The following is a 23256-nucleotide window of genomic DNA, read 5'->3' as shown; positions in this document are numbered from 1 at the left end:
CAAGGCCACCGCCTACACCTGCTAATGAACAGCGTTCACCAGATGAAACAGCATCCTTCTTTCTTCCCTCCTCAGCTTCACGCCCCCCCAAAAGCTTTCAAACATCAAAGCAAAACTGCCCACTATCATGTCACATTCCACATTTTATACCACAACACTCCCAGTCTAAAGAATAAAAGTATTCTTTTGTGAAGCCCTTGTAGCCCTTTAATCGCAAGGGCCTCACATCCCTGACCACTTGACACTCCAGAGTAAAGGGGGAGCGCTGTAGCTCCAACGCAGATTATCACAATAAACTTCCCCACCCCGAACTCTGGTCCCTGGCCAAGCCTCAGATATTTCACTTTTGTCGACAAGACAGTTTTCATTCCAGCACTCCCCCCTTTACTGCACCCCTTTTTTTCCCCTCTATCTCCTCACTTACAAACTATCCATCCCCATGTGTACAGTACTGCATGCATAATGAAAACTTGGATTATGAATCATCACAGATGTTTTGTTGGATGTCCACACTTTAGAGAATTGTGGTTGCTTATAAGGTCCACTCCTTAACATGCTTTACAAACATGTGGAAGTTTTTACATGTAGCGGAGAAAAAAAAACAGTTTTAGGGTCTGAGCCACTTGAGGCCACAGGATCGAATGTGGGATGTTGGAAAAAGTTTCATTTTTTCACACTCGCACCAAAAATGATGGAATGATGTGCTCGTAAAGACAAAGTTCCCCTCTGACCGCATCCCACTTGCATGTGTTCTGCATTAACCCCCTTAATTTCTGTTCTCCCCTATTTTCACTTGTGCTCCTCTCCACCTGGTATGCGCTCATCCTTGACCACCACAAACCTGAGAAATGTATCTCTATTTGCCTTTTCCATCACCGTTCATATCCCTCCTCCTCATCCTTTGTCTCTCCACCCCCCAAAAAAACAACAACAACAACACACACAGAAATGGATGATGAAAAGAGGACTCTCCTGTCCTGCTCTCTGTCTCTGAATGAAAAGAGCTGTCCTCGTTGTGTTTTATGTGGTATGGGGAGCTTCCCCGGACTTATCTCTGCTATCTGGAATCCCCCCCAGCAGGAGAGAAATCCTTGAGCCGGGTGAAGACAGGAGTCCAGGCTCGCAGTCACATCAGCTGCTGTTACATTAGCCAGCTGTCCACATGTTTCTAGCTCAACCTGTGTTTCTTCGCCCACGGAGCCCATTCAGCCCGTCTCACAACAGCCTTGACTGAGCATGGCATTTTTCACTGGGAATCTCCCTGATCTCATTACTGAACTGAGGTGGCAGGAATGGTGCAACTGATTAACTTCGATGACCTTTAGTGTTTTCTGGCACTGGAGAGAGAGTGTGTGTGATGTCCTCTATATACTCAAGGCTCTGCAGCACCCTGGGTACACGATTTCTCTTTACAAATCAGTTGATCAGTGTGACCCCGCACATCCACCCACATCAGACAAAGTACGTTTATTTAACATGATTTTACTCAGGGCTGTTTTAACAAAAAAAAATAACAATGTGTCGGGGAGACTCGAGCCAAACTGTCTCATACTGTTAATTTTATTGTATTCTCAACAGGCTCCCCACACCCTGGTCCTCTTTTGGCTTGCGGGCTGATATGCACAGCTGTGAAGAGCGGGTGGGACAGTCCACGGAGAGTGCAGAAGGTGACTTGGATGGCTTTAATAACTGTGAGTAATGAGTCCTCTCCAATGTGCACAGGAAGCATCCCTTCGCAGCATATCAACCCCACCTTCAAACTCTCCATACTCCACTCCAAACCCCCTCAGTCCCTCATCTCTAAACACTGGCCTCTAACCAACTGTTCCCCTAAACCTAAACTGTCACACCCATGAATATCTATCTATCTATCTATCTATCTATCTATCTATCTATCTATCTATCTATCTATCTATCTATCTATCTATCTATCTATCTATCTATCTATCTGATTCTTCTCCTCCCAGCCACAGCTGCCTCGGCCACAGCTTCTCTTTGCAGAGGAGGGGAGTAATTACACGATCCAATGAAAAACAAATAACACTTGGTTATAGCTGTCCACTGGGTTGGATTACCCTGATTGGCCGGTGGGCGTGCTGCGGGCCAACTCTTTGACAATTTCTTATTCAATTTCTGGCCCGTTCTGCCTGCTAAAGGAGATGAAATACCATCTGCACCTTCTGCACAGCTCCCTGCGTGATCTGGCTCTGATGTAGGGCACAAGCTGAAATCATTGTCTATGTGGGAAAAGATGGTCTCCATGTTAAGTTTAAAAGTCCCAAGGTAGACCTTCATTTCTGCCTTTTCCTTATTCTTTTTTCTCTTTTTTACTGCAATCAGATTACACATCTGGACCTGTTTGGGCCTGATTGGACTGCAAAAAAATGGCATTCTTTGACTTCAGAATCAATGGGGCCATTACAGGAATGCTATGATGAGACAGCTTAGTATCTCTAGAAATTACAGTCATTCTGTGCCTCACAATTTACATCCAGTGCCAATGTTCAGTACGCAGGATTTAGTGCACCTTTTATGCAAAGCAGGGGTAAATAAGGGTGTGCAGGTTGAGTGTGGATAGGCGTGCAGCATGTCAGACATTCAACCCTATGGCCAGACAAGAACGTTGTTTTTGGACGATACTGCAAAACCCAGAATTATGTGTTTTTATGTCCAGTGCATGCTTCTAATTCTCTCCTTTTGCAATATCTGTACATGACAACTATGGCAGGGATACTGAGTAAGTCATTATAATATTATCTAAAGCCTCTAATAATGATTGATGAGACTACCAGTCAGACAGTTTTTTTTTGGTTTCTCCTGTCCATACTAATTTTTTGTTTATACACATCCCTGGTTTCACTCACTGTGTGTACACTGCCTGAGGATAGAGTTGTTCAGATGACGGAAGTCACGTAACTTCCAGGGTGCACTAACAGGTTTTTGTTGAGTCTCCTCCAGGACGTGTAACCAAAAGCTGGCCCCACGTATTTTGCATGTTAATGCTTTGGAATACTTTCTTTCAACAACATCAAAAAAACATCCAGATCATCAATCAGCCTGACACGACAGAAACTGTAACCTCATTAGGTGTTTGCTGGTTGAATCTAATTGTAATTTATGTCAAACAGAAGCTGAACAAATCCACAAAAACATATTATGCTATTGCAGTACTTCCCTGTGGCACAGATGCATGTGGCCGATGCAATTCCTATTTGAAATTGAATACCATGATGCACATTTTAAGTCTTTACAGTATGTCCAATATTTTTTTTTAAGGAGAGTATGTCAAGAGAACCATCTGTACATTTGGGTCTACATATACATATTTACAGTGTTAAAGTGTCTATGTGCACGTAAAGCAAAGACAGCTGTCTGCGCATGGGAAACTGTATTTTCCCCCAGCTTTAGTGTGATAGAGGCCGGGCAATTTAATCCTTCAGTGTGTATAATTAATTTGGTGTTCCTTGACTCCCTGGCTCGGAGCAAAGGGCCATATGGCATGGCTGGCCACTGTGGGCCCTGGAAGACACAGCTTCAAGTCAGAGGTGAAGCAGATTGGAGAACACAGGGACACCCTGGATCAAATCAGTTTAGTGGCCCTGCAACAATATCAATAACTGAAAGATATTAGCCTGAAAAGCAGAAGTGAGGCTTTGTATGTCTCTGAGGAACATCCTGGCCACTTCTCCTGCCACACTGACATTTCTGATTGACACTTATAAATGCTGCCACTTCCCTTGTGTCTAACTTATTGTAGTTGTCACTGCTCTCATACCAGAATAACTGGCTATCCGGAGATTTGAGGCTCATTGATGTGCCATCCATAGCCGCAGCTGTGTGCGTGGGCGCCCTGCTATGACAGTTCCTGCCTCTGTTTAGCACACTGTGACTCACACGTAGTGAATAGACATTTGACACCTGACCCAAGGGCTGGAGGGAAATGGTAGTGACATGCTGGTGTCTCTGCTGCTCCACTCTGGGCATCACGCTGTTAGCCCTATACTGGCACTGCAGTAAACTCAGCTGTCAAAGAATTTTGTTTGGCACTGTTGGACTCCACTTAGCAGAGATGAGTGTAAATAGTCTGTTTTTGGATTCTATCAACCCACTACTTTTTTACTATGAAGATTCGCTAAGTGGTTGTTGATTTTATCATCGCTCTCTAATGCACCAGAGCTGACTGATGAGTCCTCCTGCCAGAGTGATTGTTATACTGTAAATATAGACACGTTTCATTCTGGGATAACAAGTTAAGGTGCTACAGAGGCACACCAGAGCGTCACTACCGTCTTCCTGCGGTTGCTCTATAGGAACATAATTTTTCTGAATGTCAGGAGAGTGAGAGATGGTGCCGGGTGTCTGATTATGACAGAGCGAACAGGCTACATGCCTAGAAACAATGCAATTATCTCTAGAAGTCGTGAGGACGGGAAACAAAGTGTGCATGTCGTTTTGTGTTTTTGTGTGTCATTCAACAATCTGTTTGATAATGGTGCCTTTTTTCAAGAGGCAGTCAGGTTTGCAGATTAATGGAAAGTTGAAATATGATACGTCATTGCATTTATCAATCTTTTGCTTTCTTTTTCTCCACGTAAATCTCTCTTGGGCCATTTTAATGGCTTGGTGCATTTTCCTCCGTTATCTTGAGGATCAACGGAGTCCTTTTTATTCTTCTGCACGACATAAATCATCTCATTAAGACATCTTTTGTTGCAAATGGCATCTCCTCCCTCTATCTGAAGCTCATTCCCTCAATTTCTCTCTCTTTATCCCATTCTCCTCTGCAAGCAATCTAAAGCGCTCCTGTGGGATGATGGCTCTGCTGTAATTGAGGAGTAGATTAGGAGAAGATATGGTATCTAAAGGCAGCAGCAGGCCTGAAAGAGACAGCAAATTGAGAGACAAAGAGAGGAAGAGAATGAGAGAGAAAGAAAGACAGACAGAAGCAGAGACAGGCAGAGATTGATGGCTGCAGAACTCCTGGTGTGGTAGTCAAAGGTGGATCAGATAAAGAAGAAAGAGGTACACTAAGAGAAAGAGACAGACACAGACACCAATAGATTCAGACAGTCTTTGTTAATGCCCCCCAGGGACAAAGTTAGACCAGAGCTACTCAATTCCTCTAAGTATTAAAGACTCTCTGTCAATCAGACATGGAGTTTCTCCTGGAGGGCCCTCTAGATACTTGGCCCAAGGCGGCCAACATCACAAGCTCAGCATTGTCAAACAGGATGTAAGAATAACGGCCGTAACGTCATATGATGATAATGAGCAGATAAGACAAACATCTACCCGCTGCTTTGGAAAGGTAAATGTCCTAAAAATAATTTGCCAGACAGTTTTACAACAGAGATGGCCATCTGGTGGCGAGGATCAAGCAGCCATATTGGGAAGACAAGACACAGTCAGGCACTACAGAAAGAAAATATTAATGTTGGGATCAGTTATGTTAGTCTGGTTCCTCTGAATCATTGTCGACTTCCTTTGTTTTTTCAGTAATCCAAATATGTCAGCTGTTGTGCTCTTTGACAAATGTCCAACTAATCAGAGCTTTGTAGGCAACCCTGTCCCTTAAAACCTATAATACAACTAAACTGCATTCTCAATTACATTTTCTCCCGAATTACGTTTGTTACATGTCCACGTACCAGCGGCAGGTGCATGTTGTGAAACAGTGGCAGTTTTAATCGCATGGTTAACATTGTGTTAGGTTTAGGAAAAGATCATGGTTTGGGTTAAAATAATTCCGTTTGTTACGTAGCTTAAGTTAAATTGGTAAATTAAGTACATAAAGGAAATACGTAAAAAAAGTACCTACGTACATTGTGTAAGTAACTTTAGTGACTTTTGGTTTCACATGGGACACAAACAGCCGTCTTCTGGCTAAAAGTCCCGTGCAGACTTTGATTAGAAATGTATTTGTGATATGTCACAAACAAACGTAATCTAGGACAAAATACATTTCCGTCAAGATATAATTGAGAATGAAGTAGACAGGGTTGTAGGCGGTATAAAGAATGGGCAAGTCATCTTATTGTGCCACAGCCAGAAAAAAAGCTTCATTGAAGATAAATATTGAAAGAAAATTTTTCCCAAAATATGGGGAAAAGTGCAGATGGGATCAACACATGTGTACAGGTTATGGTTGGTTGACTTACAGAAGAATTCAGGATGTAGCTGGAAGTAAACAAGCTTTACTTACATTACTTACTGGCAGAATGTAAGTACATTTACTAGTACTGTACTTAAGTGCAAATTTTAGGTACTTAATTTGTGGAGCACTATACATCAATCAGCAGGCGGATTAATTTATAGAAATAAAAACTCATCACATTTCTTCAACTCTCGACTGATTGGTTATGTGTCCAACTAAATAGTGAAGTCAAACAAAATAGAAGTTTGGTCTAATTATCAAGCTACAGGTATGAATGACTTCCCTGTTAAGTTAGCACGGGTGCACTCACTGGGTTTGTTCAGGTGCATTAGTTTCGCCAGCAGGCTCCCACTCAGACAACCACTACAATACCTCAACCTGCACAGCTTGAAGTGGCTTGCTCTGTTTCTCCTCCCGCTGGCCCGTGAAGCGTGGCGTCCTGCTAAGCGCACCCGTCACTCTGTCGTATAGCTCTGTGTGTCTCTGACAGCTGGGACACATGAACAGTTGGAGAAATGGTCTTCTGGCCACGTCCCATCGCACTGCAGCACCGCTTGGCTCCGAGATCATTGTCAGCGTCATTCTGAGGCAAAGACAAGGAGCTGCGGGACTGTTGCACTGTAGAACACCAGAAACACCAGCGGGTTGTCTGCTGTAGTCATGATGACATCAAACATTAGACATGTTGTCATGTTGTGCTGTGACTGGAGCTGAGGTGGTACGAACATGCAAATAAACTCACTTATTTTGAACCATTATGGCTGATATCTGTATGTGAATCTTACATTTCGGGCAGATTGTACATGCACTTGTGATACAATGCGGCTAAATCTTGTATTGATATGCACAACACATCTGTCAGTGCCACCGTCAACTAGTATCTGAAATGGATCAATACTGCATGCTGGGTAACATAAAAAAATAAATAAATCTAATTCTCATTCAAGTCAAAATGTCTCTGATATCAGACATACAAAGATGCACTTTCACCATGAATGTGGCACTACCTTCTCTCACAGTGCACCGCGCTGTCCTAACATCACCATAACATGATAACACAGCAGCCTCTCTCCGCCACTCTCTCTCTCTTTTTCCCTCTCTCGCCCTGTTTATCATGGAGGGGAGCTCGCACACCCCCAGTAACAGGTTTGATTGGAAAGCATCTAGCCCCCAGCAACCAATCCCCCAGCAGTACACACACACACACACACACAAACACACACACACACACACACACACACACACACACACACACACACACACACACACGAACCCTCACACAGGGTTTCCGTGGCAACTGTGGTGCAGGGGGTAGACAGAATGATTTGGTCTACAGAGCGCGCCAGACTATGGGTGATGAGGGGACGAGGCCTCCACCAGAGAGCCAGAGAGTGCTCAATAAGGGAATGAGTTTAGAACAGTTTTGATGTAAGAATACACTCACAACACCCTGGGCATTTTAATGATGATTAAAGGACAAGTGAGTAAACAACCCACACAGAAAATGTGTGTGTAACTCACTTTGTGAATGTGTATCTTTCAGCATCTCCATCTCCCCTTTTGTCAGTATTCTGTTAGCTTATCTCTGTCACAAACTGTGTTGCTGTTTGTTAGAACATTGCCCTTCCTTCTCATTTTGACAGGCAATTTTTAAAAACAGGGCTGTAATGGCCGACTATCTGGCTGTCTGGCTTGTTCTACTTGGAGCCGGATGTCACGCAGCTTCCAAAAACTGGTCTTTTTGGAGATTACCGACTCTGAACCAGTTCACTCTGGTTACTGGAATGGGATTAACTGCTGCTGCTGATGTGTGTGTGTGTGTGTGTGTGTGTTTCTGCCTATGGTGTGCACGTGTATGTATACAGGCACATATGTGCATGTGTGAAATAGTAGAAAGTTTAAAAGAGAGAGAAATATCGTCTGTTTGTTATTTCCCAGCATCCTTTGTTGTCTGGCCTGATAAATGTGGCATAGCCCAGAATCGTCTGTTTAATCTTGCTGCCATTTTGTTGTCTGGTGTCTATGGCTCTTCTCTATCTCTCTCATGGCAGTCATAGCCGGCTTAACTTCACATGAATGGTTACCATAGCAACACCGGCAGAGGTTTATCAGTGGCCATGGCGACGGCTGATGCACCGAGATGGTGCTTGCCATGGTTTTTGGATACAGGGGTGTTGGGGGAGAGAGAGGGGACGGTGGGGAGACCGGTGATTGCAGCCGCATCTTGATGAGGAAGATGGTTGAACGGTGCGTCATCCAAGATTCAAGTTGTACATTCAAAACTCTTTTTCTTCATTTCCTTCCAATTCACAAGCATGCCAATGTGTGCCTGGCCTGCTTGTGGTTTATTTCCAAATGACAGTGGGGACATGCATGCATGAGTTGAGGTGAATTTTTCTTACCCTGTTTTTTCTTTGAATTTCCTCCCCTGGCTGTGTGTCAGAAAAGTTAATTTGTGTGTGTGTGTGTGTGTGTGTGAGACTGTGCACCAATCAGAGCTGTCTGGTCTTAAGAGACTCGAATCGTGCCTCTTTACTGAGGTGAGAATTCTCAAATCAATTTCTCTGCCATTTCAACTCGAATGGATTGGATTTTTTTTTTCCTTGCTCTCCTCCGCTGCAGCTACATTGTAATTTGAAAAAAGTGTTTGGCGTAAATACTGCTATTGTTGGAGGTGTAATAAAACATTCATGAGGAAGAGGGATCTATAGGGAGAAGCAGAGAATCTAGGTCACGGATGCGAGTCTGCGAGACTGCTTCTCTGAGTACACCGCTCTCTCTTTCTAAACCTCTCATTCACTCTGTAGTCTCCTCTTTGTCTTCTCCCTCCTTTCCCGCTTTCCTCCACTCCCTCGTCTCTTCTCTCCCCTCTGCACCCCCCTCCTCCTCTCCTCTCATTTGTATTCGTCTACTCCTTCTCCCCTCTCATCTTCTGCCCTCATATCTCCCCATAGCTCCACCTTCTTCCTTATGTTTTTCATTCCTATAAGCATACTCCCCCCCCCACTTTTGGAGTACAACTTAAATAAACACAAAACATTTTTTAGAGGTTTTATCGCCATCAATCTTAGTAAATCTTAAAACATTTCTGCATTCACGTACAACCGCAGCATAATGCATACAGACAACTTAGCCAATAGCTCATAGTAATGACCCTCTTGACCATCATCAGTCAAGGAGAAGGTCATGTTGTCAGTGCTTTTACAACCATCTCCAAGCCAACTGTGGCGCACTGAGCAACACATTAGCAGAGGCTGACCTTGTGAGTGTGTCCACCGTGTCAGCAAGGACGAGAAAGACTGTAGAAATATCAGCAAGAGAGAAATACTCCAAAAGAAGGAAGCCAACTAATATGTCTACAGTTTGTTGCTTGCTACAACTATAACATGTTATGTTTGTAATATTTGACATCATTGCCAGCCATAATGTACTCGCCAAAGAAACTGCTAAGATCTAGGAATACAGCGACTTTGCTAATACATAGCAGAATATCTAAAAATCCAGCTTTGGAGTCACTTTATGCAGGTCACTGAATCTGGCTAGACAGGGGTGATATTTTTTTATATGTAATATTGATGTAATATTTCTTTTTTTAACATACACCATCCCATAAGCCTTCGACCAGCATCACCAGTTGGCCTTGACAGAATGAGATAAGTCCAGGGGTGAGTTGTGATATGCAGACATGACTGTAGTAACAGCAGGACAGACTGGGTGAAACCCTGGCCCAGGAATAGTCTAATAGCACAAGATGTGTAACATATTAATTAATGAGCTTAAACCTTATTTCACAATAATGCCCGCCTGTTACATTCAAGCCATTGCCAAATGAGTTGATACAAAGCTAATTAAGACTATCAGCTCCACAAAACTCTCTTTGTATTTCTCAGTGTGGCTGTGTTCAGAAAATGGGGTCGTCTGGCAACTTTTGCGTTTTCGTTTCTTCAGAAAATCAAAGATAATTACCTTTCCTGAAGAGTTCATCATGTTTTTTTTAATCCTCCGTGTCCTCCTTGGCTACTAGCAACTGTGTGGGAGATGGGTGGGGGTTGTGCGCAATCACGGAAGGCTTGTATCATGTGGATGCGCGGACAGTTTTGTTGTCATTACTTAGAATTCCTCATGGGGGCGACAGAAACTATGCACTATAGCTTTAAGAGGTACTGGTAGGCAGATTTTGTTACCTCTGGACAGATCCAGGCTAGCTGTTTCCAGTCTCCAAGCTAAGCTAAGCTAAGCTAACTGACTGCTGGCTGTAGCTTCATATATAACAGACAGACATGGGAGTATCAATCTTCCTATCTAACTCTCTGTGTGAGTGAGTGAGTGAGCACATCCGTAATAATAATAATGCTGGTGTTATCCCTCATTTCGCACAGGAAAACCATGTGTGCACTACAACAAGTATGATAAGTAAAAGTTGACCCAGGAAGTCAGTCTGGAAACGAAATGTATAAGTTTACTGTACACCTTTGTTTTCTTTTACATATAGGTTTAGCTGGGGAGTTCAATTGCCTGACACCTTGTGTTTCTTGTCCCATCAGTCTTTGCTGTGTTCTTCCATCTCATCAATTACCTTGGCAGGTATAATGTTGTTATTACCTTAACTACAATATAAACCATCAGTATCCTATGTCCTCTTCAAGGTTAAGGATGTGGTGAGTTGTGTGTGTGTGTGTGTGTGTGAGAGAGAGAGAGAGAGAGAGCTTGCATGAATACCATTAGCCAGTATAGCTCTTATAATAACAGTAAGCTTGTACTGTATTTGTTTGTGTGTGCATCTTTTCCCCTATCTGCCTCTGTGTGTTTGCATGTTTTACTCTGAGGACATGTTGATTTTAATACTGGTCTCACAAGAACCCAAATCCCTGGATCTACCCCCCCCCCCCCGCCCTGCTTTTCCTCCCCTCATCTCTTTCTCCCCCCTCTGCGGAATTAGAGGGTCCGAATCCACCGGCCACTCTAAACCCAACAGACCCACTGGCATTGAACTCTCTCCAGCTAATCCATTTGTATGTTTTCAATTACATATGGAGGGCTGGGGGAACAAGTGGACAGTAAGCTCTCGGCCTCTGCCTGGAAAACCCTGTCCCCTCGTGACCTAAATATCAAGCTAAGGGAGAGGGGTGGGGTGGGGGGGTGTATGTAGGGGGTAAAACAAAAAAAACAAAAAATAAATAGGTCATATATTTCCCAGTTGCACGCCACAGAATTGGATTGCTCTGAAGAGAAATAATCACGGTCATGTTTGAATGTGACAGGCAGTTTTCCGGACTGCCGTTCCTCTCGGTCATCCAGGACGTTCCAAGTGGCTGGAGGGATGACTCAGTTTTCTGTGGTGAGTGTTGGTGGAGTCACACACTCCATGTTGGTTTGAATGAAAAACCCAGCAGTGGGATCAGAAGATTGTAGCCAAAGTTATTCATCTTGTGGAGATGCTTATAAATGAGTTTGCACATTAAAAGGAATGACATGTATAGAAGAAAATCCATAAAATATGACATGGTGGAGATGCCCAAGGCATTAAGTCGGCTGAGCCACATTAAAGACTATGACCAGTAGCTGCCACATCAGATTTTATCTCAGTTATTTTCAAATCCCTCAACACGATTATTATTTTCTCATTTTAATCTCCCTCCTCCTCTCCCTCCATCTTTTAGTCTGGCTTTCTGTCTGGCTTCCACTCCTCTGTCACTTTCCCTCTTCTTTCCTGTCTCTGTTCATTATTCACTGCTATTGGGGAAACCGCTTTAAGGCTCAGCAGACCTCCAGTCGAACCCGTCCTCTTACCTCTCCCCTCCCTCTTCCTGTCTCCATCCTTTTCTACCCTTGATCCCTCCGCCCTTGCCTCCCACAACCTGATAGAGAGTGGCCTTGACAGGCTCATCAATAACGGAAAGAGGCTTAAACACACCTCCAGCTTCAGACCAGAGCTTTTTATATTTAAGAATTAGATGTCTTTTTTTTCTGTCTTTGTCCCTTCTTTCACACTATTTCAGTCTTATTATCTTCAAGCAACCACTACTCTTTTTCTTTGTCCTCTTTTAGTGCAGATTCATATCTGACAACAGTGATGCTCCCTTTTTCCCACGTCATCCCTTCCTCTTCCTCACCCTTCTGGAATCACAAGAAAAGATAGTCTTTTTGACCAGAGCAGCATCTGTGGAGCAGACAGACACAAAAAGACAGAAGGAAAAAAAACAGATATAAAGCAACATCAGAGGGTTGTAAAGCAAAGGAGAGCAGGATGACAATTAAGTGCAATTAAGTTGCCATCCTCTTTGGTTTTTCCAATTTTTACCTCGTTCAGTTCCCTGTGCGGCACAGCTGACCCTTTAACCCCTGTGTCTAATTCAAAAGTACTCTGTTCATGTGCAAAACACAAACTAACTGACACATTTCTTTGCGTCCGCCTCATAGTCTCCCTCCTGCTTCCTCGCTTTAGAAGAGGCAAGTGATAACGCGAGGCAAAAGATTGTGGAGGAGGGGAGACCTTGAATGTCCCCATGAAGTCGCAGAGTGAGATGTGTTTGTAAAAGGGTGATGAATGTAGGAGAGTAGTAAAAAACAATGCAAGCAGGTTTTTAGGGAGTGTGTGTTTACATTAAGTTCACACATGAATGCTTTATATGCCTCATTAGCATAATAAGTGTGTTTTCATGTTTGCAATCCTTTCAACACTGGAATGTATGTTTGACTGCTGGCATGTAAACGCATGTTGCAGTGTTAACACAAAGCTGACTCTGTGCCAAAGCCAGCCCCTACTTCCTGTGTCTCATCCAGCCAACCCAAAAACAGAGACGAGTTTACATGCATCAGTGCCTCTGCAACGAGTGCGCTCCACCGAGCAGGGGAAAGTTTTTCATGTTTTGGCATTATTTCAAAGTGCTCCTTTAGAAATGACTCATGCATCAGTAATTAGCAGTGCTCGGAGTGCGGCTTTACATCAGGAGCTAGTTTGACCGCCCGTGCCCCATATAATGTAGTGTCTGCCGTCAGGGAATCAAAAGCCAGCCACCGTTCAGGCTTTTAGAAAACAATGCTCGGATGCAAAATAGAGTGGAGTCCGCTGTCTCGCTGTTGTGTCTGACAGAAGAGCTTCATGTTCAGAGTGGGATAGTATTTGTGAAGCCATCGCAGCACTCTCTGCTCTCAACCCCACATAACAGCATCAGGTTTTACACCAAAGTTTAGTCTATATAACCACTTTCTAATAAGGCATACTTTATAAATAAACACGTTGTAACTAGTAGCTTTTTTACTGGTTGATTCATCATTCATCAGTGATAAGAACATTCCTTTCGGATTATTTTGTCATTGTAGTCCTTTATTTCATCATGCATGAACATTCACAACTGCTACTTTTTTTGGCTTTTCTCTTCAGAGGACAACTTTAATTAATTGGCAAAACAATCTCACCACAACATCTATTAGTAGCTGTTTTCATCGTATAACATGATCTTCCCTCGCAGATTGCCCACTTGAAATTCTAAATTATTCTGAGCATTTGAAGGACTTCTCCCTCATGTTGACAAAAGTTAAAATTGAAATGAAATAGAATAAACCTTCAGTCTCAATTTAAATTAAATTACTGTCATGATCACAACAGTAGAATTTGCATTAGTATGAATTTACATTTCTGATTGAGTGTAGATTATTAATTAAACTAAAGAGCTGATTGTTCATTGCAGTTGAAGAATATAGTATAACTGACTGACAAAACATTTTAACTGTTAACTGAAAAGTAATAACCTTGAGCTGCACCTATTGTTATTTTGTATTTTCTCGATAGAGTGATTAATTGATTAATTGCTCAGTCTGTGAAATGTTATAAAAAAAACAGCAAAAAAAAGGCTCAACACAATTCCTCAGAGCTCCCATGGTGACGTCTTCAAATTTCTTGTTTTGTCTGACCAATAGTCCAAAACGCAAAGACATTTGGTTTACAATGAAACAGAAAAAAGCAACAAAGTTATTAAGATGAATGAAACATCTATATTAAAAAAAGTTATACAAACTATATTAAAGCAAGTTATACACGCAGTCATACCAAATGCTTATAAATGAATTATTACTCATCAATAAAGCATTAAAATCGTTAATACATCCATTAGATGTAACTTATAAAGCCTTTATAATGATTTATTAAAAAGTGATATGCCAGTCAGTACTGCATTAGTAAGAATCCATTAATCCCATTTCAACCGTAGGCTACTACTGAATATCAATAAGGCAGAGTGAGAGACAGAAGGTCCTTGTAAGGACTGTTAATTCTCGCTGAGGCATCCAGGTCACAGGTGGGCCTGAGCTCTGCCTCTCAGGTGGTGTCAGGGGGGGTCATGCGCTGGACGGCTGCTTCTAATTAGGCTGTCTAAGTGACATGTGTATCCACACCCTTCCCAGGCCATGGCACGCGGCGCCGGGCTTAACTGAGCGAGTAATGGGCGGCAAGAGAGAGAGCAGCGTGACCTCACAGCCCCTCCCCTCCAGCTACGTGGCCAATTAGACGAACACTATGGGTAATGACAGCGGTAGCTTTGTTTATCTCTGTGTGTAATAGATAGAGTGTAACATTCATGCAAGTGTGTGTGTGTGTGTGTGTGTGTGTGTGTGTGTGTGTGTGTGTGTGTATGTATGTTCCCTTGCTACCTGCTCAGGAAGCTTTTTTAAATGTGTCAAATGATAACATTAGCACTTCTAATAGACCACTGGCACTCTATGGATGATACACAGGCGCAGCCTCAGGTCTACCATTGGAGGGTGTGAGCCAGCTTTGTCAGCAAAATCTAATTTGTCACGCTCCATGGACAGAACAGCCTAATTGAATAAAACATGCATACCTCCCACTTTGACCATTTTGAAAACGCCTATGCTTAAGTTTATTGCAAATAAGTCACATATCCCCATGGGCTCGCTCATGGGTAAGAGACCAATGAAACATATACACATTCATACACACACACAAAGGCACCCATCGGCAGCTCAGTAGCTAAGCAGGGTGCTTAGCAGAACCAACAGCAGGGGAAGGGAAAACAAACACAGGGGCCACCAGTAAATCACCTCCATCCGCAGCAGCCCACCGGGGATTGGACGGCACCGGGAGGCCCTGCGAGAAACAGCAACCAGGGAGGAGGACTCACAGGACCTGGGAGGGGGACCTGCAGTCCTGGAGATGAAGCCGAGCAAAACCTAGTAAATGATTGATGCGGCTGGGAGATCAGAAGGCAGAATGAGGATACTCATAGTACCCAAAACCTTCAGCTCACCCCAGCTAATTTGTCCAGGCAGGAGAAAGAAGAGGGAGGAGGGCAGGATGGGTGGAGAAGAATGAAAGACAGAGACATGGTCACAGCTGTGCCAAATATCCCTTCTGTCCCTCCCTTTAATGCCCCCAACTCCCCTTCACAGTCCTCCAATCCCATCACGCAGGGAGCGGGGCTTTTGCCCCTTGACCTGTCAGGAATGTTTTCTTCGTCTGTCCCGGCAGCAGCAGCAGCAGCAGAGCTCCCTGCACCTGACGGTCACAAGCTGACGGAGTGGAGCCCGTGAAACAACACTGTCACCTCCTGCACTGCCCATCCATCCACATACACATCCACTCATGTGGATAAATGTGTATATACATTTTTATCTCCACTGTTATGAATGTGTACCATATAATCACATAACTCAGAGTCTGTGCCCTTCCACAAAGTATGAATGGATGTCAGAAAGATGATGCCTCTAATATGACAAGACAGGTAGCCTGGCAGGCTCGGATAGAAGCCTATCTGTCTCCGTGGCACACTGCCAGCTACAGAGTGAGGTATTGCACCATGGTCCTGGGTGAGCTGCCTTCGATAATGACTGTGAATGGGCTGTATCTATGGGCCATTACTCTATGGACTCAGCTGAGGCAGCAGGGTAATGCTGACTAATGGAGATGAACTTTTCGACTGATGAATAGTATATCCCACTGATGAGGCTGTGCAATGGCCACTGTCCCTGTTCCCTGATGCTTATTTGTTTATTTCCAAAGCGGTGGCCATTAGGAAGGGAAATTAGTTGGCATAGAGCTGTAGATAACCTCTTTTTTAAATGGAAGAAGAGAGTGTTTGTTCTATCCCGTTCTAGGCTATTCAAGTTTTAATCTATTGTATAAAACAGACAGCAAGTAATTTGAGGATGTATTCACTCTATTGTAGCAGTAATATTGTTTTCCCTGCAGTAAGCTCTTTGTTAATGAAATGAGTGGAGAGCATTGTAGCACACACAGAGTGAAGTTATATAAACTGACAATGCAGTAGATTACCAATACTTGCAGACTAAAGAGGAATTCCCTGTTGTTTAATATATCATACAGTAACATATCAGGCATAAGTCAATGTTATGAAAGTGACCCCCCCTGCCCTCCCTCACTAACCATTTCTGGCATCAGGTCCTCAGGCGCTTTTCAAGATGGCTCAGTTTCCTCTTATCGCCTATTAGATCCAGATGAGACCCAAGCCTTCCCTGACCAGAGCCCTGTCTCAACTGTTCACAATTCAAAGCAGATGGCGGCTAACAAAAGCTGCTGGGGTGTGCGTTTGCCAGGACAGGCAACGTTAGCTAGGTCACAAATTCTCTTCCATTAAAGGGAGTGTGATTGAATCAGTGGCTGTTAAGCTCAGCTGTAGCTCATATACTGGAATAATAGTTTGATTTAAAAACATGGATCTTAAACGTTGTTTTCCTTTTTGCGCAACAAAATCTGTCAGTCACGATCGTATCTAAAGTATGGCTGAGGCATGATCTTATAAAGGTCTGAGGGTAATATGAAACAGAAGATTAAGGAGACCCCTCCCTAACACACACATCATTACATACACACAAGCCATGGAGATACAGCAAGTCATGTCACACTCAGTAAATGCTCATTTATACGCCTGATGATGCTCTAAAGCTGGCCTGAAGCCTTTCTCTTATGAACTGTATATACCTATATTATTGAACGAAAAATGTATTCATGGTTTCATGCCAAATCTTTCTAAATTAATTTATTGTCCTCCATGGAGAAATCGCCGTGTTAAAGGGATCGCTTGTATGCGTTGAGTAGATGCAGTGATGAACCCACACAGAATGATCCCTCAACTCTGTAGTTCCCCGCAGATCTATGGAGCATTTTAATATCTTTCAGCTCATTGTTTTGGTTTTCCGCTCCACATTACTTTTTTGGTTCACTCTCATGTTCAAATAGCACATTTTATTCTGCTGCAGCTGGCAGTGTTTTTCAGAAAATAAAATTGATTTGTATCTGCTGAATGTGTTAGATGTGCTGTAGGTAGGATTGTGAAGATCCAGGACTTAGCCAAAAAATTTGAACATCGACAACTTCTCAGTCCCTCCCCACTTTCTGCTAAAGCTCAAACCGGTCTCCTAAGCCCCTCCCCCCACAAGGGAGAGCTTTGCCCGATAGAACGCGTGTGAAGAGGGGGGAAGGGGAGGAAACCTATCTGCAGCTCGTGCGTGGGGAAGGGGAGGACGCTATGAAATGCGTGTGCCTGAGCAGTGATTGAAACGCAGTTAGACCCCCACCGGCCCACTGATTGGTTCATCTGAACATGGAGCTGTGGATTTTTGCAAATTGCACTACAGGCTGTAGGTGGTGCCAGAGGAGCTGGATTTTTTTTAAATGACCTGCTTCATGTAGTTCTTCTCGAACATAAGGTCAGTTTCAGCAAATATGACAGAAAGTTAGTTTTATAAGGCTTACCTACTGCATCTTTAATTACCGTTCAGTAAAACAGTTTGCCGGCAGTGTTGTCTTTACAGGTTGTTTCCGCTGCAATCAAGTGACCAAAATATCAGTTATTGCAGGTTGAGACAGTTGACAGCCTTTATCCATCCTGCACTCATTTCTACTGATAGCCTATAAAAGAAACAGCAATCATTCACAGCCTTTAATAATGTTAAGGTTAGCTATTGGCCTGCATGTTTTCATGGTAAGGCTGTCAACAAATATTTCCAGTTTTCGTCTATGATTTGCACTGGTTTGGGATCACATTATAAGACGTCTCAAATGAATCCTGACTTAGGTTAAGAGACCCATATCAGCCCAGTCCAAACCAAATGCTGACATTCCAGGCTTCTCTACCGGTCATGGTGTCTGTGGCCTTCACCTTTGGTGCTGACATGCTGGGGGTCTCTAATCTCTGTTTACGTTGCTGTCTGTCCCGAACATTCAGCACTTAATCGGGTTTGCCCTGGTGCAAGACCCCATAATATTGTGAAATGCGGCCTCCTGACCTTTAGTGACTAGATGACCTTTGAACTCATGCATTCACACACACGCACACTAGGCCTCCACCTATAAAATGTGTTATTCAGTCCAGGATGCAGCTGCACTGCTAAAGAATAGAGTGATTGAGAACAGAGAGAACTGGAGATCTAGTGATTTGCTGCTTGTCTGGTTTTAACGGATATTCTCATATTTGATTTATTATGTTGTCATTCCTCTGTCTCTTTTCTCTTTCCGGCCCTGCACTCCCTCCTCTCCCCATTTCTCCTATACCCCAATCTCCCCTACAGCGGATTCCAATTAAGATCAGATCCCAAAATGGAGGACGTGGGGGGAAATAATTAATAGGGTGTAATAAATAAATAGTAATGAGGCAAATAAAAAGATAGCATATCATATGTTTCCATGCAGACCTCCTGAGCTCATTTTACGGGTTCAAGTTCAATCTTGATTAAGCACAGTTTTCCTCCATTTAACCATAATTTTCAAGTCACCTCGGGACAATCATCTTTAGATAAGCCACCTCTTATAAAATGGCTATGACCTTATTATAAGCCAAGGTTTGGGAGTCTATGTGTCTTTGTGTGTGTGTGTGTGTGTGTGTGTGTGTGTGTGTGTGTGTGTGTGTGTGTGTGTGTGTGTGTGTGTGTGTGTGTGTGTGTCTGTTTTACACTCAGCAACTGCTTCGAGCCAAGAAATAGTCACATAACCCATAGCCCTCTAAAACAGCTAATTTATTTTTTTTGTAAGGATTTAAAAAATAAGATATAACATGTTAGTGACCTTTAGAGGTGTATTAGCCAGGCTAGCTATTTCCCCTTGTTTTAGTCTTTGTGCTAAGCTCGTTCTCTCTTTATTTCCTTAGAAGTTTGTTTAATGACTCCTACTTACAAAACTTTTCAGAAATAAGAATTATGTCATATGAATTTTATGATTAATGGGCTCCAACATAGTTTCCCAAAAAAAAGGTTTTGTCATGACACAGTAAATATACAATTTCCATTTCTTTTCTGAGCTTGCTGATTTCAGATACTGTAAATCTACAGAGCTGAACCTTTAAAGCTTCTCTCCATTACTCAGAGAATGCACCTAGAAGGTAGTTCCAGCGGCTGAATGTATAATTAGCTGCTAACTCGGTGAATCAGGAGCTAATGACACTCTGATTGTGAACACAAATTATGTGAACACAAATTATGTGAAAACGGTGCTCCAGAATCTGGCCCTCAGTATCATATTCAGTGTTAAACTTGGACAGATATTTTTCTGTCCTGAGATATCTTACTTTAATAACTTGTTTTTGATAGAAACGGTCAACACTTTGACTTCTCTTCAGTTCCGGCACATATTTATAGGAACACTTTTGAATCCTCATTTTTCTCTCTTGAAATGCTATTAATCTAAGACCACTCTGATGCCACCAAACTTCAGCCTTGAAATATGATTTTGCATTTACCCCCAGACAGTTTGGCTTCTGTTAGTGAACACATTCTGCAGCTGCCTTTTCTCTACTATGAATTGGAAAATATTTTAGGGAAACTGTGACAGCCACAGGTTCAATTTCAGGGAATCATAACAGGTGTTTGAAACCAAACTAATTATTCTGTACTGCCATGAAGAATTACTTTTTGCACAATCCTTAATGCTCTCAAACCCATAAAATGTCTCTATAAATTGCCTCCTCCACAAGGAACGAATCTTTTAACTGATTTTATCTCACCATAATATTTAAAACAGGGTGTTACAGTATATGTAAAAGCAGGGGGGAGATTGGTGTATGTTCACATGCTTAGTATCACAAGGAAAGTGTTATGTTAACAAATGCATGTGATGCTGACTGTGCTGGCCCGCTAGAGAAACATCTGCACTTTGTGAACTGTGGTGTATTTCCCTTCAATGCATGTTACACCACAGTATCAAAGTGTTTCCTCGCTGTTTTAAACAGGAGGAATCCTCTCGGGCTGGCGGCAAGGACATTTATTCATCACAGTGGACTCCCTGTTAAGAGACATTCATTGGATTCATTGGATAGCATTCATTGAAGCGACCTATTTATCCCATTACACACAGACAGAGCCTACTGTCTACTCATCATCATCTACTTTATGATGGGCTGGGACAAAGCAGAAATGCCAAGAGGTGTTGAATGGCATCTCTAACAGAAGGAGGTCCGACGTATCTTTGCTGCTCATTTGCATGTATGAACGCTTGGATGCATGTGTGTTACATTAGGGTGCAGTGATTTACGTGGTCAAAGGAGTGTTTCAGTTTTGGTGTGCATGTGCATGTGCGAGTGTGTGTGTGTGTGTGTGTGTGTGTGTGTGTGTGTGTGTGTGTGTGTGTGTGTGTGTAGTCCATTGATCGTGCTCTAATCCCGGCAGCCGGCAGTGAGGTAATGGATGATGCTGCTGAGAGCTATCTGAACCCCCTGACCTCTGCCGGCTTGACTGACAGAGCAGGGAGAGGATCAGAAAGCAGATAGGGTTAGAGGGTTAGCTACATACCATACATCCCAAAGACAGCAAACAGTCCCAGAGCTTAGAGACAAGAGCCACCAATTTAATTCAATTGTTATCCACAGGGTCTGGGACTGAGCAACTTGGCAGGCACAAGGTGGGGGGGGGGTTAGACCAGCAGGATGAAGGGATGAGAAGGAGAACGATGTGGCAGAATGATTGATTGAAATTATAGGATGGAGAAGATAAAAGATGGTCGGATCAGAGGATGGGGAGATTTACTTTCATGGGTCAAAATGTGTCACTGGTTGAGTAATCTTTCAAATATGGATTTCAATCAATTTACCCTCACAGGAATCGCCCGAGCTATGCCGTGAGATATGCTTTTTCATAATGTAGAGTTGCGGTCATGTCGAAATCCTGTCAAAGTACTGTTTGTCCGTTTGGATCGGAGGCCGCAGGCATAGCAGCCCCCGTGAAGATGTGTTGATCTTGCCAGCTCATGTTTCCCAATGTTTCGTCGTTCCCACTGCGGCCGACCAAAGAGACAATCCCATGGTGGCCTCCGTCCCAACCACCGCAAAGCATAACGGGGAACAAACCTGGATCAAGGAGTCAGGATCAACTACGCTACAATTCCCTCGCACCATCCACCACCCCCTGTGAGAAAATTCCCTATTCCTCCCCCATATCTCACTTACAGTGTCTCGGTTGCCCGTTGCACCATCGCCACCGAACAAGATCCACATGCGGGGCCTGGTGCGATCACAATGATCAGATGGTTTTCATGATTTACGGTCACACAGTAGACACCATGGCTGTGTAATTACATCTGGCTCCAACAACTCTTAGCTATCGCCACATCTCACAGGGACGACTTCGCACAATGAGCGGCCCTGTCAGCAGCCACACACACCACAGGAGGTGTATGGTCAACTTAAAGCCAAAGAAACATTTCACATGGTGAAAACACTGAAATGCTGATTGACCATACATCTGCTGTGAATCAAAATCAACTCTTCACTCATCATTTGTCCTGCATACATAGAATGCCCCCCTCCCACACCCTCTGGGGACAATTACAATACAAGTTTTAAAACCACCAAAGCAAACAGTTGCTATTCCAGTCCCATTCCACCGGTGCAGCCGATCTTGGAGGAAATGAAAGCACCATATTTAGTTTTTGCTGAGATCAAGATTTTCCTACATGTCTAAAGAAAGAAACAGCATTTCAAGACAAGGGGGAAGTGATGACAGTGAACTTTCTCCAGGGGAAACTTTCTTTACTTGAGTCAGCTCCTGTAGTCTCATTTGAGTGGATTTTCTCTTGTGTCGTCCATTTAGAATGTCCGCGGTTGGCCCTTCTTGTCTGTGGTGATTGGTGTGAAGTGAGGGAGTCCAGAGCAGCACACTTATCCTCTATTGATCTACAGATGGTGATCATGTAGGGTTGCTCAATCACAGCACAGCATGGGGATGTATTTGGAGCTCCGTATGGTGTGAAATTGTAGTTGTACTTGTAGTGTGCATCAAACTGACAACTTCTAGAAAGTGACTATTAACTTTTTTAAATATAACATTTTAAAGTCATACTGAAATTTGGAATTCTCACTTTTTGTGTAAGACGATATAAGCTACAATGATACTGCAGCTTATTGTGAATATTTTTTTCAAAAGAGGTTAAAAACCTTTTTGGACATTTCTGTGGAAAAAGTGTCTAAGCTTTAAGTCTCTCGGGGGATGTTTCCCAACACAATGGTTGACTGACATTTGAGATGTGCTGTTAACTTCTGTGGTGCACTACCGACTGGAGCACATCATAATGTATAGCAGGAATACTCAACTTTCTTTGCCCAGGGGCCACTTTTGCTAAATGGCAAGAGGTGAGGGGCCAGTTATAATAATAAAAAAAACATGAATAATATTTATCAGATAAAATTAATAAACCTTATTAATTGTTATTTAAACACAGTGGTTAAATTCATGCTGTCTCCTTTTTTATGGTAGTGATATACTATAGTTTAAAAACTGAAATAAATTTACCTTTTTATTTGTAGTTTCAACCAGTAGTGGACCTATATCATTTTAGTTTAGTTTGATTTTTTTGTTTAGTTTTTTTATTAAGTTTCAGTTTACTAAAAACATTTCATAGCTTATTTTAGTTTCAGTTTTACTATAATAACTCCGGTTCGTTGAATACCTACTACCATGAAGGCAACTGGCAATAACTACACTTTTAGGCAAATAACTACTATGTTGTTTATTTTTGTTATTATAGTTATTAAAACCAGATATCTATGGAAAGCAGAGGGTTGGACATTGGTATGTCAACACTTTCCAGCAGTTTATTTACACTCAGTCTGCCGATGAAATTGAACAAAGATTAGTTAGAA

The sequence above is a fragment of the Perca flavescens genome, chromosome 20 (genome assembly GCF_004354835.1).
Source record: "Perca flavescens isolate YP-PL-M2 chromosome 20, PFLA_1.0, whole genome shotgun sequence".
NCBI lineage: Eukaryota > Metazoa > Chordata > Actinopteri > Perciformes > Percidae > Perca > Perca flavescens.
Note: the sequence above shows the minus strand (reverse complement) of the source record.